Source organism: Piliocolobus tephrosceles, chromosome 13, assembly GCF_002776525.5.
Source record: "Piliocolobus tephrosceles isolate RC106 chromosome 13, ASM277652v3, whole genome shotgun sequence".
Taxonomy (NCBI): Eukaryota; Metazoa; Chordata; class Mammalia; order Primates; family Cercopithecidae; genus Piliocolobus; species Piliocolobus tephrosceles.
This window is the reverse complement of record NC_045446.1, coordinates 59,760,702-59,778,947: the sequence shown is the minus strand read 5'-3', so window position 1 is coordinate 59,778,947 and position 18,246 is coordinate 59,760,702. Positions and strand designations below refer to the sequence as shown.

Genomic DNA, 18,246 nt, shown 5'->3' with positions numbered 1-18,246 from the left:
GACGGATCCACGAAGGGACTTCTGGGAACACATTCTGGACTATGGTCAAAAAGGAGATATCTTCAGATAAAAAGTGAAAGGAAGCTTTCTGTGAATCTGGTTTAGCAATGTTTATTCATCTCATATAGATGAAGCTTTCTTTACATCACGCAGCTTGGAACCGCCCTCGTGGATGGATTCACAAAGGGATATTTGGGATCACCTTCAGACCTATGGTGAAAGAGGAAATACAGTCAGATAAAAAATGGAAGGAAGCTTTCTGAGACACTGTATGGTGATGTGTGCATTCCACTCAGGGAGTTATAACTTTCTTCTCATAAGGCACAGTTTGAACACTGTTCCTTTAAAACCAAAAAGTGATAATTGGACCACATGGAGGACTATGGGAAAAAGTGAAATGTCATTTAATAAAAAACAAAAAGAAGCACTCAAAGAAACTGCTCTCTGACATGTCCATTCTTTTCACAGGATTAAAGCTTACTCTACATTTCCCAGTTTGAAAATCGGTCTTTGAGGTCTCTGCTATGGGATAGTAAGTGGTGACCGGAGGCCTGTGTCTAGCAAGAAAATGTCCTCCATCGAAAATTGGAGAGAAGCATTCTGGGCAACTCTTTTGTGATGATTGTATTCATCTCATAGCATTAAATGATTCTTTGGAATGAGGAGTTTGAAATCACTGTTTCTGTATAATCTGAAAAACGACATTTGGAAACGCTCTTTAGAATATCCTGAAAATAAATAACCTCAGAGAGAAAACAGAAGGAATCTTTCTGTGAAACTTCTCTGTGTCACGTGAATTCCACTCACACAGTTAAGCTTCTCTTTTCATTGAGCTGTATTATAACACTGTTTTTGTTTATTCTGCAAAGGGATATTCTGGAGGGCTTTGAGGTTTACAGTGAGAAAGGAAACGTCTTCAGATAGAAACTGGAGAGAAACTTTCTGAAGAGCTGCTTTGTGATGTGTACATTGCACTCAAAGAAGTATACCTTTCTTCTCCTAGAGGATTCCAGAATCCCTTTTGGAGAAAACTCTACCAAGAGATATTCGGGAGAATAGTGATGACTCTGGTGAAAATGAAATATCTTCAGACAAAAACTGGAAAGAACATTTCTGTGAAACTGCCTTGTGTTAGATATATTTATTCATCTCGTATAGATAAAACTTTAAATATATTACACAGTTTGGAAACTCCGTCATGCACAGATGAGATAAGGGAGATTTGGTAGGACATTCAGCCCTACTGTGAAAGAAGAGATATCTTCAGATAAAAACTGGATAGAATCATTCTGAGAAACTACTTTGTGATGTATGCATTCCACTCAGGGAGTTGTACCTCTTTTCTCAGAAGGCTCTGTTTGAACATTGTTCCTGTGAATCCGAAACAGTGATATTTTGGAATGCATTGAAGACTATGGCGAGTAGTGAAATACACTGAAATAAAATCGAGGAAGAAGCATTCCAATAATCTGTTCTCGGATATGTGCATTCACTTCCCAGAGTTAATGCTTACTCTATGCTGCCCAGTTTCGAAACTCTGTCTTTGAAAAATCTGTGAAGGGATATTTAGTGACTCCCAGAGGCCTGTGGTGAGCGAGGAAACGTCTTCCAATGAAACATGCAGAGAAACGTTCTGAGCAACTGATTTCAATGTGTGCATTCGTCTCATACATTTAAACCATTCTTTGGATTGAGCAGATTGAAATCACTCAGGGTGTTATAACTTTCTTCTCATAAGGCACAGTTTGAACACTTTTACTTTTAAACCAAAAGAGTGATATTCGGGGCACATTGAAGACTATGGAAAAAAGTGAAATGACATCCAATAAAAAACAGAGAGAAGCACTCGAAGAAACGGCTCTCTGACATGTCCATTATTTTCACAGGTTTAAATCTTACTCTACATTTCCCAGTTTGAAAGTAGGTCTTTGAGGGTTCTGTGAAGGGATCGTAAGTGGTGAACAGTGGCCATTGTGAGGGAAGGAAATGTCTTAAATCGAAAATCAGAGAGAAGCTTTCTGCGCAACACTTTTGTGATGTTTCTATCTATCACATAGAGTTAAATCATTCTTTGGATTAAGCAGTTTGAAATCACTGTTTCTGTGGAATCTGAGAAAGGACATTTGCAAACGCTCTTTAGAATATCCTGAAAAAGAAATAAACTCAGAGAGAAAGTAGAAGGAAGCTTTCTGTGAAACTGCTCTGTGTCACATGAATTCTGCTCACACAGTTAAGCTTCTCTTTTAATTTAGCTGCATTGTAACACTGTTTTTCTTTAGTCTGCAAAGGGATATTCTAGATGGCTTTGAGGCTTATTGTGAGAAAAGAAACCTCTAGAGATAGAAACTGGAGAGAAGTTTTTTGAGGATCTGCTTTGTGACGTGTGCATTCCACTCACAGAAATATAGCTTCATTCTCCTAGAGGATTCCAGAATCCCTTTTGGAGAAAAAGATACCAAGAGATATTCGGGAGTATAGGGAAGGCTATTGTGAAAAAGGAAATATCCTCAGAAAAATACCGGAAAAAACATTTCTGTGAAACTGCCTTGTGTTAGATATATTCATTCATCTCTCATAGCTAAAACTTTAACTATATTACGTAGTTTGGGAGCTCCGTCATGCACAGATGCATGAAGGGACGTTCGGGAGCACATTCGTGTATACGGGGAAAGAGAAGATATCTTCAGATAAAAACTGGATAGAAGCTTTCTGAGAAACCACTTTGTGATGTATGCATTCCACTCAGGGAGTTATACCTCTTTTCTCACAAGGAAGTGTTTGAACACTGTTTCTGTGAAACCGAAAAAGTGATATTTTGTAAGGCATTGAGGAATACGACGAATAGTGAAACATGCTGAAATAAAACCGAGGAAGAAGCATTCAAATAATCTGCTCTCTGATATGTGCATTCACTTCACAGAGTTAATGCTTACTCTATGTTGCCCAGTTTCGAAACTCTGTCTTTCAAGAATATGTGAAGGGATACTTAGTGACGTGCAGAGGCCTGTGGTGAGCGAGGGAACATCTTCCGATGAAACCTGCAGAGAAACGTTCTGAGAAACTACTTTGCGATGTGTGTATTCATCTCATAGAGTTAAACCGTTCTTTGGATTGAGCAGCTTGAAATCACTGGTTTTGTGGAATCTGAGGAAGGACGTTTGGGAACGATCCTTAGAATATGGAGAAAAAACTATCCTCAGTTAAAATCCAGAAGGAAGCTTTGTGTAAAACTGCACTGTGTCATCTTAATTCCTCTCACACTGATAAGCCTCCATTTTCATTGAGCAGTTTTCTAGCCTGTGCATGTTGAGCATGTGATGGGATATTTCGAAGCACTTTGAGGCTTACGGTGAAAAAGGAAATATGTTCAGACCGAAAATGGATAGAAGCTTTCTGAGGAACTGCTTTGTGACGTGTGTATTCCACTCACAGTGTCATACCTCTCTTCTCATACAGCGTCTGGGAAACACTTTTGGAGAAACAGTTACCAAGTGATATTTGGGAGCATGTTGATGCCGATGGTGAAAAGGGAAATAGCCTCAGACAAAAACTGGAAAAAATCTTTCTAGGAAACTCCTCCGTGACATTTGTAATCATCTCACATAGATAAAGCTTTCTTTACATTACGCAGCTGAGAAACTGTCATGGATGGATCCACGAACGGACCTTCGGGAGCACATTCTGGAATATGGTGAAAAACTAAGTATCTTCCAATAAAAACTGGAAAGAAGCTTTTTGTGAATCTGCTTTTTGCTATGTTTATTCATCTCACATAGATGAAGCTTTCTTTATATTATGCCACTTGGATGCTCCCTCGTGGATGGATCCGCTGAGGGATATTTGAGATCACCATCAGGCCTATGGTGAAAGAGGAAATACAGTCATAAAAACTGGAGAGAAGCTTTCTGTGAAACTGCTTGGTGTTGTGTGCATTCCACTCAGGGAGTTATAACTTTCTTCTCAGAAGGCACAGTTTGAACACTGTTCCTGTAAAACCAAAATAATGATATTCGTAGCACTTTGAAGAATATGGCAAAAAGTGGAATGTTATCCAATAAAAAAACAGAAAGAGGCACTCCAGGAAACTGCTCTCTGACTTATCCATTCTTTTCACAGGGTTAAAGCTTACTCTACATTTCCCAGTTTGAAATTCTGTCTTTGAGTGTTCTGCGAAGGGATTGTAAGTGGTTACTGGAGTACTGAGTGAGACAAGGAAATATCTTCCATTGAAAATTAGAGAGAAGCTTTCTGGGCAACTGTTTTGGGATGTTTGCATTCATCTCAGAGAGTCAAATCATTCTTTGGATTGAGCAGTTTGAAATCACTGCTTCTTGGGAATCTGAGGAAGAACATTTGGAAACGCCCTTTAGAATACCCTGAAAAACAAATAATATCAGAGAGAATCCAGAAGGAAGCTTTCTGTGAAACTACTAGTCTGCGAAGCAATATTCTGGAGCACTTCAAGGGTTACGGTGAGAAAGGAAACATCTTTAGATAGAAACTGGAGAGAAGCATTCTGTGGAGCTGCCCTGTGACACATGCATTCCACTCACAGAAATATACCTTTCGTATCATAGAGGGTTTCGGAATTCCTTTTGGAGAAAACGCTACCAACAGACATTCGGGAGTATAGGGACGGATATTGTGAAAAAGGAAACAATAGCAAAGACTTGGAATCAACCCAAATATCCATCAGTGACAGACTGGATTAAGAAAATGTGGCACATATACACCATGGAATACTATGCAGCCATTAAAAACGATGAGTTTGCGTCCTTTGTAGGGACATGGATGCAGCTGGAAACCATCATTCTTAGCAAACTATCACAAGAAGAGAAAACCAAACACCGCATGTTCTCACTCATAGGTGGGAACTGAACAATGAAATCACTTGGACTCGGGAAGGGGAACATCACACAATGGGGCCTATCATGGGGAGGGTGGAGCGGGGAGGAATTGCATTGGGGACTTATACCTGATATAAATGATGAATTGATGGTTGCTGACGAGTTGTTGGGTGCAGCACACAAACATGGCACATGTATACATATGTAACAAACCTGCACGTTATGCACATGTACCCTAGAACTTAAAGTATAATAAAAAAATAAAAATAAACAATAAAAAAAAGAAAAAGGAAATATTCTCAGACAAAAACTGGAAAGAAGATTTCTGTGAAACTCCTTTGTGTTAGATATACTTATTCTTCTCGCATATTTAAAACTTTTCTTATCTAATGCAGTTTAGAAACTCTGTCATGAACGATTCCTTGAAGGGACATTCGGGAGCACATTCCGGTATATGGGTGTAAGAGGAGATAACTTCACATAAAAACTGGATAGAATCTTTCTGAGAAACTAGTTTGTGGTGTATGCATTCCACTCAGGGACTTATATGTCTTTTCTCACAAGGCAGTTTTAGAACACTGTTTCCGTGTAGGTGAAAAAGTGATGTTCAAGGCACATTGGGAACTATGGCGAATAGTGAACTGTACTGAAATAAAATTGAGGAAGAAGTGTTCTAAGTTTCTGCTCTCTGATATGTGCATTCACTTTACATGTTTAATGCTTACTCTATGTTGCCAAATTTCGAAACTCTTTCTATGAAGAATCTGTGAAGGGATATTTAGTGATGCCCAGCGGCTTGTGGTGAATAAGGACACGTCTTCCATTGAATCCTGCAGAGAAACTTTCTGAGCAACTGCTTTGTGATGTGTGTATTCATCTCCTAAAGGTGTACCATTCTTTGTATTGATCAGCTTGAAATCACTGTTTTTGTGGCATCTGAGAATGGACATTTGGGAACGATCCTTAAATACGGAGAAAGAAGTATCCTCAGTTAAAATCCAGAAGGAAGCTTTCCGTGAAACTACTCTTTGTCGTCTTAATTCCTCTCACTCACTTAAGCCTCTCTTTTCATTGAAAAGTTTTCTAACCCTGTGTATGTTTAGCGTTTGATTGGATATTCTGGAGCACTTTGAGGCTATCGGTGAAAAAGGAAATATGTTCAGACCGAAACTGGAGAGAAGCTTTCAGATGAACTTCTTTGTGACATGTGAATTCCAGTCATGGAGTTATAACTCTCTTCTCATTCAGCGTCGGGGAAACCCTTTGGGAGAAACAGGTACCAAGTAATAGTCGTGAGCATGTTTTTGCCGATGGTGAAAAGGGAAATAGCCTCAGACAAAAAATAAAAAGAAGCTTTCTAGGAAACTACTTTTTGATATGTGTAATCATGTCACGTAGATAAAGCTTTCTTTACATTATGTAGCTTAGAAACTCTCATGGACGGATCCACGAAGGCACCTTCGGGAGCACATTCTGGACTATGGTGAAAAAGGATATATCTTCCGATAAAAACTGGAAAGAAGCTTTCTGTGAATCTACTTTTTGCCATGTTTATTCATCTCACATAGATGAAGAATTCTTTACATTACACAGCTGGAAAATTCCCTCATGGATGGATCGGCGAAGGGATGTTTGGGATTTTATTCAGGCCTACAGTGAAATAGCAAATATAGTCAGATAAAAATTGGAGAGAAGCTTTCTGTGAACTTGCTTTTCACTATGATTATTCATCTCACATAGATGAAGCTTTCTTTACATTTCACAGCTTGGAAACTCCCTCATGGATGGATCCACAAAGGGATATTTGGGATCACGTTCTGGCCTATGGTCAAATAGGAAATATAGTCAGATAAAAACTGGAGAGAAGCTTGCTGAGAAACTGCTTGGTGATGTGTGCATTCCACTCAGGGAGTTTTAATGTTCTTCTCATAAGGCACAATTTGAACACTGTTCCTGTAAAACCAAAAGAGTGATATTTGGAGCACATTGAAGACTACGGCAAAAAGCGAAATGTATTCCAAAAAAAACAGAAAGAAGCACTTGAAGAAATTGCTCTCTGACATGCCCATTCTTTTCACAGGGTTAAAGTTTACTCTACATTTCCCCGTTTGAAAGTCGGCCTCTGAGATTTCTGTGAGGGGAAAGTAAGTGGCAACCAGAGGCCTCTGTCGAGCAAGGAAATGTCTCTCATCGAAAATTGGAGAGCTTTCTGCAGAACTCTTTTGTGATGTTTGTGTTCATCTCAAATAGTTAAATCATTCTTTGGATTGAGCAGTTTGAAATCACTGCTTCTGTGGAGTCTGAGAAAGGACATTTGGAGACGCTCTTTAGAATATCCTGAAAAAGACATAACCTCAGAGAGAAACCAGAAGGAAGCTTTCCGTGAAACTTCTCTGTGTCACGTGAATTCCACTCACACAGTTAAGTTTCTCTTTTCATTGAACATTTTCTTTTTTTTTTTTTAAAGTTTGAGATGCACAGTTTTATTAATGCTATATCTGCCCAAATTCCAGGCCAGGATTCAAGGCCCTTTCTGCTTAATTCAGCAAGACTGTTGAAAAAAAAAAAAAAAAAAAAAGGATTCAAGGCCCTGTGGTCGGCATAGTTAGGTGATGGTTGCTGTCTCCCTGTCCTTCTGCCCCAGGCTGTAATGAACATCAGGAAGTGCCCTTAGTCTCTCCGCAGCCTGCTCAGGGGTGAGGTCCCTCTGAGCCTGAGCAAGCATTTCGTAGCCAACCATGAATTTCTGGACAGTGGCAGAGCGCAGGAGCAGAGGGTAGTAATGAGCATGCAGCTGCCAGTGGTCCCAGTTGGTCCCGGCCTCGGATCCTGTGGGAGCCCCATGCCAGCCCATGGAATAGGGAAAGGACGTCTCAAAGAGGTTGTCGTACTTGGTCAAGAGCTTCTTCATGATGGAGGCTAGATCATCACGCTCAGCAGGGGTCAGCTCAGGTAGCTGCTGCGCATGCCGATGGGGCAGCAGCAGTGTCTGGTAGGGCCACGTTGCCCAGAAGGGGACCAGTACTAACCAGTGCTCACTGGTTAGGACCAGACATTCCTTCCTGAGTAGCTCCTGGCGGCTATACTCCATTAGCAGGGGCTCTCCATGCTGACTCTTATAGGTCTGCTGAGATTGCTCCTCATGCTGGGCAATATCATAACACTGTTTCTGTTTAGACTGCGAGGGGATATTCAGGAGCGATTTGAGGGTTACACTGAGAAAGGAAACGTCTTCAGATAGAAACTGGAGAGAAGCTTTCTGAAGAACTGCTTTCTGACGTGTGCATTCCACTCACAGAAATATACATTTCTTCTCCTAGAGGATTCCCCAATCCCTTTTGGAGAAAAAGCTACAAAGACACATTCGGGAGTATAGAGTCGACTATGATGAACAAGGAAATATACGCAGACTAAACTGTAAAGAAGATTTCTGTGAAACTGCTTAGTTTTAGATATTATCTATTCATCTCGTATAGCTCAAACCTTTCTTATATTACGCAGTTTGGAATCTCTGTCATGCACGAATTTGCGAAGGGACATTCGGGAGCACATTCACGCCTATGGTGAAAGAGGATATATCTTCAGATAAAAACTGGGTAGAAGCTTTCTGAGAAACTTGTTATGATGTATGCATTCCGATGAGGGAGTTATACCTCTTTCTCACAAGGCAGTGTTTAAACATTCTTTCTGAGTAACCGAAAAGTTGATATTTCACAGCACACTGAGAACTATGGCAAATAGTGAAATATACAGAAATAAAATCGAGACAGAAGCATTCCAAGAATCTACTCTCTGATAAGTGCATTCACTTCACAGAATTTAGGCTTACTCCATGTTGCCCAGTTTCGAAATTCGGTCTTTGAAGAATCTGTGAAGGGATATTTAGTGACACCCGAAGGCTTGTGGTGAGCAAGGAAACATCTTCCGATGAAACCTGCAGAGTATCTTTCTGAGCAACTACTTTGCAATGTGTGTATTCGTCTCCTAGATTTATACCATTCTTTGGATTGAGCAGAGTGAAATCACTGTTTTTGTGGAATCTCAGGAAGGACATTTAGGAACAATCCTTAGAACATGGAGAAAGAATTATCCTGAGGTAAAATCCAGAAGGAAACTTTCTGTGAAACTACTCTGTGTCATGTTAATTCCTCTTGCTTAGTTAAGTCTCTCCTTACATTGAGTGGTTTTATAACCCTGTGTATGTTTAGCATGTGATGGGACATTCGGGAGCACTTTGAGGCTTATGGTGGATAAGGAAATATGTTCAGACCGAAACTGGAGAGAAGATTTCTGAGGAAATGATTCCTGACACGTGCAATCCACTCAGTGTTATACTTCTCTTCTCATACAGTGTTGGGGAAACCCTTTTGGAGAAACAGGTACCAAGTGATATTCTGGAGCATCTTGATGCCGAATATGAAATGAGAAATAGCCTCAGACAAAACCTGGAAAGAAGCTTTCTAGGAAATTACTCTGTGATCTGTGTAATCTTCTCACAGAGATAAAGGTTTCCTTACATTACACAGCTTGAAAACTGTCATGGACGGATCCACGAAGGGACTTTCGTGAGCACACTCAGGACTATGGTGAAAAAGGAAATATCTTCAGATAAAAACTGGAAAGAAGCTTTCTGTGAATCTGCTTTTTTCTATGTTCATTCTTCCCACATAGATGAAGCTTTTTTTACATTACACAGCTTTGAAACTCCCTCGGGGATGGATCCACAAAGGGATATTTGGGGTCACAATCAGACCTATGGTCAAATAGGAAATACAGACAGATAAAAACTGGAAATAAGCATTCTGAGAAACTGCTTGGTGATGTGTGCATTCCACTCAGGGAGTTTTAATGTTCTTCTCATAAGGCACAGTTTGAACACTGTTCCTGTAAAATCAAAAGAGTTATATTCAGAGCACATTGTAGACTCTGGCAAAAAGTGAAATGCTGTCCAATAAAAAACAGAAAGAAGCACATGAAGAAACTGCTGTCTGACATGCCCATTCTTTTCAAAGAGTTAAAGCTTACTCTACATTTCCCAGTTTGAAAGTTGGCCTCTGAGGGTTCTTAGAAGGGATAATAAGTGGCAACTGCAGGCCTGTGTTGAGCAAGGAAATGTCTCCCATCGAAAATTGGAGAGAAGCTTTCTGTGCAACTCTTTTGTGATGTTTGTATTCATGCCAAAGAGTTAAATCATTCGTTGGATTGAGCAGTTTGAAATCACTGTTTCTGTGGAATCTGAGAAAGGACATTTGGAGACGCTTTTTAGAAAATCCTGAAAAAGAAATAACCTCAGAAAGAATCCAGAAGGAAGCTTTCTGTGAAACTGCTCAGTGTCACGTGAATTGCGCTCACATAGGTAAGCTTCCCTTTTCAGTGAACAGTATCATAACTCTGTTTTTGTTTAGACTGTGAAGGGATATTCAGGAGTGATTTGAGGTTTATGGTGAGAAAAGAAAAGGTTTCAGATAGAAACTGGAGAGAAGCTTTCTGAGGAGCTGCTTTGTGATGTGTGCATTCCGCTCACAGAAATACACCTTTCTTCTCCTAGAGGATTCGGAATCCCTTTTGGAGAAAAAGCTACCAGAAGACATTCGGGAGTATAGGGATGGAGATTGTGAAAAAGGAAATAACCTCAGGTAAACGTAGAAAGAAGACTTCTCTGAAACTGTTTCATGTTAGATATATCTATTCATCTCGCAGAGTTCAAAGTTGTCTTACGCAGTTTGGAAACTCTGTCATGCACGAATCCGTGTAGGGACATTTGGGAGCACATTCAGGCTTTCGGTGAAAGAGGGAATATCATTAGTTAAAAACTGGAAAGAAGCTTTCTGAGAAATTACTTTGTGAGGTATGCATTCCGCTCAGATAGTTATACTCCTTTTCTCACAAGTCAGGGTTTGAACACTGTTCCTGTGAAACCGAAAAAGTGATAATTTGGAGTGCAGTGAGGACTATGACGAATAGTGAAATATACTGAAATAAAACCGGGAAAGAAGCGTTCCAAGAATCTGTTCTCTGATATGTGCATTCAATTCACAGAATTTATGCTTACTCTATGTTGCCCAGTTTCGAAATTCTGTCTTTGAAGAATCTGTGAAGGGATAATTAGTGACGCCCGGAGGCTTGTGGTGAGCAAGAACATCTTTCGATGAAACCTGTAGTGTAACATTCTGAGCAACTGCTTTGTGATGTGTGCATTTGTATTCTACATTTAAGCCATTCTATGGATTGAGCAGATTGAAATCACTGTTTTTCTGGAATCTGAGGAAGGACATTTGGGAACAATCCTTAGAACATGGAGAAAGAAATATCCTCAGGTAAAATCCAGAAGTAAGCTTTCTGTGAAGCTACTCTGTGTCATGTTAATTCCGCTCACTTTGTTAAGCCTCTCCTTACTTTGTGCAGTTTTATAACCCTGTGTATGTTTAGCATGTGATGGGACTTTCGGGAGCATTTTGAGGCTTACAGTGAAAAAGGAAATATGTTCAGACCGAAACTGGAGAGAAGTTTTCCGAGGAACTGCATTGTGACGTGTGCATTCCACTCACAGTGTTATAACTATCTTCTCATACAGCGTTGGGGAAACCCTTTTGAAGAAACCGGTACCAAGTGATATTCGGGAGCATGTTTATGCCGATGAAGAAAAGAGAAATAGCCTAGGAGGAAACCTGGAAAGAAGCTTTCCAGGAAACTACTCTGAGATATGTGTAGTCATCACAGAGAGATAAAAGTTTCCTTGCATTACACAGCTTGAAAACTCTCATGGAAGGATCCACGAAGGGACATTCCGGAGCACACTCCCAACTATGGTGAAAAAGGAAATATCTTCAGATAAAAACTGGAACGAAGCTTTCTGTGAATCTGCTTTTTTCTATGTTCATTCTTCCCACATAGATGAAGCTTTCTTTACATTACGCAGCTTGGAAACTCCCTCGTGGATGGATCCACGAAGGGATATTTGGGATCACATTTGGGCCTATGGTCAAATAGGAAATATATTCATATAAAAACTGGAGAGAAGCTTTCTGAGAAGCTGCTTGGTGATGTGTACATTCCACTCAGGGAGTTTTAATGTTCTCCTCATAAGGCACAGTTTCAACATTGTTTCTGATAACCAAAAGAGTGATATTCGGAGCACATTGAAGACTATGGCAAAAAGTGAAATGTCATCCAATAAAAAAACAGAAAGAAACACTCAAAGAAACTGCTCTCTGACATGCCCATTCTTTTCACAGGGTTAAAACTTACTCTATATTTCCCAGTTTGAAAGTTGGCCTCTGAGGGTTCTGCGAAGGGACAGTAAGGGGCAATCGGAGGCCTGTGTCGAGCAAGGAAATGTCTCCCATCGAAAATTGGAGAGAAGCTTTCTGTGCAACTCTTTTGTGATGTTTGTATTCATTTCGAAGAGTTAAATCATTCGTTGGATTAAGCAGTTTGAAATCACTGTTTCTGTGGAATCTGAGAAAGGACATTTGGAGACTCTTTAGAATATTCTGAAAAAGACAAAACCTCAGAAAGAAACCAGAAGGAATCTTTCTGTGAACCTACTCTCTGTCCCGTGAATTCCACTCACACAGTGACGCTTCTCTTTTCATTGAACAGTATAATATAACTGTTCTTGTTTAGACTGCGAAGGGATATTCAGGAGCAATTTGAGGATTATGGTGAGAAAGGAAACATCTTCAGATAGAAACTGGAGAGAAGCTTTCTGAGGAGCTGTTTGTGACGTGTGCATTCCACTCACAGAAATATACCTTTCTTCTCCTGGAGGATGCTGGGATCCCTTTTGGTGAAAAAGCTGCCTAGACACAATCACGAGTATAGGGATGGCTATGGTGAAAAAGGAAATATCCTCAGACAAAAAGTAGAAAGGAGATTTCTGTGAAACTGTTTCTTGTTAAATATATCTATTCATCTTGCATAGTTAAAACCTTTCGTATATTAAGCAGTTTGGAAACTCCGTCATGCACGGATCTGCAAAGGGACATTCGGGAGCACATTCTATCCTTCAGTGAAGGAGGAGATATCATCAGATAAAAACTCGAAAAAGCTTTCTGAGAAACTGATTTTTGATGTATGCATTCCATTCAGAAAGTTATACCTCTTTTCTCACAAGGCAGGGTTTGAACACTGTTCCTGTGAAACCGAAAAAGTGATATTTTGGAGCACACTGAGGACTATGGCGAATAGTGAAATATACTGAAATAAAATCGAGGAGGAAGGGTTCTAAGAATCTGCTCTCTGATATGTGCATTCACTTCACAGAATTTATGCTTATTCTATGTTGCCCAATTTCGAAATTCTGTCTTTGAAGTATCTGAGAAGGGATATTTAGTGAAGCCCGGAGGCTTGTGGTGAGCAAGGAAACATCTTCCGATGAGACCTGTGAGTAACTTTCTGAGCAACGGCTTTGCGATGTGTGTATTTGTTGCATAGATTTAAACAGTTCTTTGGATCGAGCAGATTGAAATCACTGTTTTTCTGGAATCTGAGGAAGGACATTTGGGAACAATCCTTAGAACATGGAGAAAGAAATATCCTCAGGTAAAATTCAGAAGGAAGCTTTCTGTGAAACTACTCTGTGTCATCTTAATTCCTCTTGCTTAGTCACGCCTCTCCTTACGTTGAGTAGTTTTATAATCCTGTGTATGTTTAGCATGTGATGGGACATTCGGTAGCACTTTGAGGCTTATGGTGAAAAAGGAAACATGTTCAGACCGTAAGTGGAGAGAAGCTTTCCAAGGAACTGCTTTGTGACGTGTGCATCCCTCTCACAGAAATATACTTTCTTCTCCTAGAGGATTCCAGAGTCCCTTGTGGAGAAAAAGCTACCAAAAGACATTCTGGAGTACAGGGACTGCTATGGTGAAAAAGAAAATATCCTCAGACAAAACTGGTGAGAAGATTTCTGTGAAACTGCTTCATGTTAGATATATCTATTCATCTCGCATAGTTCAAACCTTTCTTAAATTACACAGTTTGGAAACTCTGTCATGCAAGAATCCGCGAAGGGACGTTTGGGAGCACATTCAGGCCTACAGTGAAAGAGGAGATATTTTCAGATAAAAACCGGATAGAAGCTTTCTGAGAAACTACTTGTGATGTATTCATTTCGCTCAGGGATTTATACCTCTTTTCTCACAAGGCAGTGTTTAAACACAGTTCTTGTGTAACCGAAAAAGTGGTATTTCGGAGCGCATTGAGGACTATGGCAAATAGTGAAATATACTGAAATAAAATCGAGAAAGAAGCGTTCCAAGAATCTGCTCTCTGATATGTGCATTCACTTCACAGAATTTATGCTTACTCTATGTTGCCCAGTTTCGAAATTCTGTCTTTGAAGAATCTGTGAAGGGATATTTAGTGACACCCGGAGGCTGTGGTGAGCAAGGAAACATCTTCCAATGAAACCTGCAGAGTAACTTTCTGAGCAACTGCTTTGCGATGTGTTTATTCGTCTCATAGATTTAAAGCGTTCTTTAGAATGAGCAAATTGAAATCACTGTTTTTGTGGAATCTGTGGAAGAACATTTGGGAACGATCCTTATAACATGGAGAAGGAAATATTCTCAGGTAAAATCCAGAAGGAAGCTTTCTGTGAAACTACTCTTTGTCATCTTAATTTCTCTCGCATAGTTAAACCTCTCCTTACTGATTTGTTTTCCTAAGACCACCAGAGCGAGCAGAAAAGAACCAGGGAGTAGGCAAGGGTAGGAGCAAATCTGCAAATCTTTTTTGGTCACCTAGCTTCGGGGAAGAAGATGGGTAGGGAGAGGTCTGTCGGCCTCTGGCAAAGGAGGCCAAGAGTGTTGCCCCGTAGAGATCTCGAACGGAGTTCCTAATGCAGTCCCGAGAGGAGTAGGGGGCTGGGAAGGCTGCGCGAGACACTCACCGGGAGCAGCTTTTCTAGGATTGGGAGGGCAGTACGCAGGGCACGGGCACGTCGGGGGCATTCCATAGGTGTGACCAGGTAAATCTTGGCCTCTTCAGATTGACGCCACCTGGCGCATGCCCGGTTGGTCTGCACCTTCCTGGGCACTGGCTGCGTTTTCATGAGTGCGGGATAAGTTGTTGATGAAGAACCCGGAAGTGCACCATCTTGCCTCTGTTTATCCAAACACTCCAACCTCTTATTGATAATAGTGATAAGGGGCGCCGTGGTCTGTCTGGATACTTCCTGCAGTTAAGGGGCGTCGTTAAGGTCGGGGCCTATGGTTGGTATTTGGACTTACGGATGAAGAATAAAATAAGGCACAGTATTAGTATAGGAATGAGGAATGGGAGCATTTGTTGGAATATGGGCAAAACCCGGAAGGCAGCTCCCTGCAAGGTTGAGGTATTAAGGTTCTGTATTTCAGATTTTTATTTTATTGTGGGTTTGAATGTTAGTGTCTACTAGGCCTAACTCGCTAACATTATAGCAGCACTCTTCTCCAAGGAAGAGACAAGTGGCTTCTTTTTCAGCTGTAAGAAGTCTAGGTCTCACCTGTTTTGGGGAGCTACTTGGGCTATTGAGGTAGTTCGGCGCTGCAGGGAGGCCAGGCTTTCAGCTGATTCCAATAACTAGAGGGAGGAAAACAGCCCGTTTTTGTCAGCAATTGCCAGGAGGGTGTAGCTGCAGTGTCAGTTCGACTAGTTCAACCTTGCTATACAAGATGAGGCTGGGCACTAAGGATAGTGGGACACAGAGAGATTGAGATTGAGTTGTGACAGTTTGGTTAAAGGTTTTAGAAAGAGACCCCTTGCACCAGAAATAGCCTCCAATGGGGGCTGTTTGGCCTCCATTGGGCACTTGAGAATGATTACCACAGGATGAATTTGGGATTGAAGAACAAAAAGGAAGGATTGGGCTATTTGGATTTTGGTATAGTGGCGCTTGGAGTGTGAGTAAATTGTGGGATGTTTGACCAGTTGTGTTGAAGGCCAGGGGAAGGGGGCTGCCACTAGGGGGGCCTTCTAAAGCCTCACAGAGGAAGCAATGGGAGAGATTGGTTCTATTTACAGTGTAGGTTAAGTTTAGCCCTTGGCGGATAAGTGTGAGCCATGAGAAGGGGTCTCTATTGTCCACAGAGAAGTTTGTCAGCCTTAAGGAAGACAAGTGGCAGAACTATGTACTACTGAGTGTGTTCGGCTGTCTTGTGACCAAGTTTCAGTGATGAAAAAAAAATTGCCATACAGGAGGCAGAATAGCAAAGGTCTGAGTGTATGATTGAGACAGCAATAGAAGTATAAAATGAGACTTCATTTTCTGTGTAGTTGCAGAGTGTCCCTTGCCACTGAAGATGTTCGATGAAGGTTACGAGACAGGAGAACCAGTGCTCTGGACTATTGTCTGGAGGTAGATATGGGTCTGGGGTTATGTATTGAAAGTCTGATAGGTTTATGTGGAGGATGGTGAGAAAGCGAGCTAAGCGCCAGGGGTCAGGGCGCATGAGATAGTCAAGGAAGTTTTGTAAGTTTGAGGCGAGTGGGGGAAAGTTGAACTGATGTTCACTGATTGTTCTCGGTGGGGGCCCTTTTTAGCTGGGAAATATGAATCCAAGGCGTGTGTCCTAGGAGTTTGGCTGTGGTACTGTTTTTCATTTTGATAGTAGGAGTGCCTTGGTTAGTGCAGTGAGTTCTGCCTGCTGTGATGTGCTCCCTTGTGGTAGGGGGTTTGCCTCTAAAACTGCAGAGAAGGTAACTAGTGCATATCCTGCCTGTCTGTTTCCTTGAGGGTTGATAAAGGAGCCGCCATCCACAAATAGGGTTAGTTGTGCATTCTGAAGGTATCAGTCATGCAAGTGTAGGTGGCTGGGGGGTTGAGCCTCCAGGACCTCAGCACAAGAATGTTTAGTATGGGGTGGTTTAAGAGGGTCTGGCAGTAAAGTGTCTGGATTTAGAGAGGAGCAGACTTCTAAGGTAACAGTGGGGTCTTCTATGAATAAGAGATGGAGAAGTTGGAGCCGGGATGGAGTTAAGTTGCTAATACTTTTATGAGAGATGAGATCCTGAAGACGGTGTGTGGAGAGGACTGTTAGGTTACTGCCTCTAATGAGCTTTTTTGCTTCCTGGGTCAGGCAGGCTGCCGCTGCTAACGCACGCAGACAGGGTTGCCAGCCTTGTACAGTTGGGTCTAGTTGTTTGGATAGATAGGCCACAGGGCGGTGGGTGCTGCCGACAGGCTGGGCTAAAAGACCAACTGCCACTTTCTGCCTTTCATCTGTAAAGAGTTGGAAGGGACGCTGGAAATCAGGCAGTGAGAGAGGGGTTTGTGAGAGAAGGCAAGCTTTTAAGCGGGTGAAATGAGTCAAGATTAACTTGGGGTTGGACAAAGGCCCATGTGGGGTTTCTTTAACTGCAGCCTATAAAGGTTTGGCTAAGATTCCAAAATTGGGGATCCAATGTCTGAAGAAGCCTATTAGACCTAGGAAGGATTGAATTTCTTTTGCATTTTGAGGGGGAAGAAGGTTACGTATTAGGGCCATGCGGTCGGTAGTTAGTGACCGGGTTGTTGGGGTGATTTCAATTCCTAAGTGTATGACCGTTTGGCAAGAAATTTGGGCCTTGCGTTTAGATACTCTATAACCTAATGAGCCTAAATGGTTGAGGAGAGTTGCAGTGTCTAGAAGAGAGTCTTGTTTGGTAGGGCTACAGATTAGGAGATTATCTACATACTGCAGAACTTTGCTATTAGTGAGAGGGCAGGAGGCAAGGTCTTTTGCTAAGGCCTGACCAAAGAAATGGGGGCTGTCCCGGAACCCTTGTGGGAGGACTGTCCATGTCACTTGAGTGGAGATATGTGTGTCTGGGTCCTCCCATGTGAAAGCAAAAAGGAACTGGCAGTCTGTGTGTAGGGGTATGGTAAAGGAAGCACCCTTAAGGTCTAGCACAGTAAAATAAGTAGAATTGGTGGAGATATGGGACAGAAGGGTGGAAGGGTTGGGAACTACAGGGTGCGTTGGATGGATAGCCTCATTGACTAGTCGAAGATCCTGTACTAACCTATACGTTCGGTCTGCCTTCTTAACTGGAAGTATTGGAGTGTTACAGGGGGAATGTGTGCGGACAAGAATATGTTGGCTAAGTAGTCACGTGATAATTGGCTTTAAACATTGTAGATGTGTCAGAGAGAGAGAGAATTGGGGGCTGTTTGGGAAAGAAGTGTGATCTTTGAGCTTGACAAGAACTGGTGGGTGGTGGGCCGCTATGACCGGGGTGGAAGTATCCCACACTTGAGGGTGTACAGAAATAGGGAAGATGAGGGGTGACAGTGACATAGCAGGAGCGTGTGTGCCTGCACAAAGCATGAGCAACAGGTCGTGAGGGGGTAGAAGGGGAGTGGATTGGTTGGTGGGAATGTATATGGAGGCCTTTAAGGTGCTCAGGATGTCTCAGCCTAGTAAGGGGGTAGGGCATG

At 41.6% G+C, this 18,246-nt stretch overlaps 1 pseudogene across 1 annotated transcript in view; it reads right to left on the bottom strand.

Annotated features, from left to right (window-relative positions):
* Positions 1-7,333: 7,333 nt before the first annotated feature.
* The window catches only part of LOC111529795, a 99,583-nt pseudogene continuing 88,670 nt past the window's right edge, over positions 7,334-18,246 (bottom strand). Inside the window, exon 2 of the transcript XR_003307137.2 lies at positions 7,334-8,025. The product of XR_003307137.2 is annotated as a galactose-1-phosphate uridylyltransferase pseudogene (transcript). The remainder of the gene's footprint in view (positions 8,026-18,246) is intronic.